A 263-nucleotide genomic window follows, 5' to 3' on the forward strand; every position below is an offset into this window, starting at 1 on the left:
CTTATAAGAAAACAAGTACATTTAGCGATGCCTTGCGATTTCATTTTAATGGCTTTACTTTTATTTTTCTATTTTTATTCACTGTCCCCCTCAGGACTTGGCTTTTATCCTTTTTTTTTATACTTCCTTTCCTTCGAGATGCACCTTCAGTGCTTCTGTGCCGCCGTGTTTTAGAATTTTTTTAAGGTCTTTTACTCAAGGATCATCTAACACTCCTTTTTTCTGCAGTTGATGTAAGCCTGTAGCTTAGCACTTCATTTTGG

The sequence above is a fragment of the Penaeus monodon genome, chromosome 29 (assembly GCF_015228065.2).
Source record: "Penaeus monodon isolate SGIC_2016 chromosome 29, NSTDA_Pmon_1, whole genome shotgun sequence".
NCBI lineage: Eukaryota > Metazoa > Arthropoda > Malacostraca > Decapoda > Penaeidae > Penaeus > Penaeus monodon.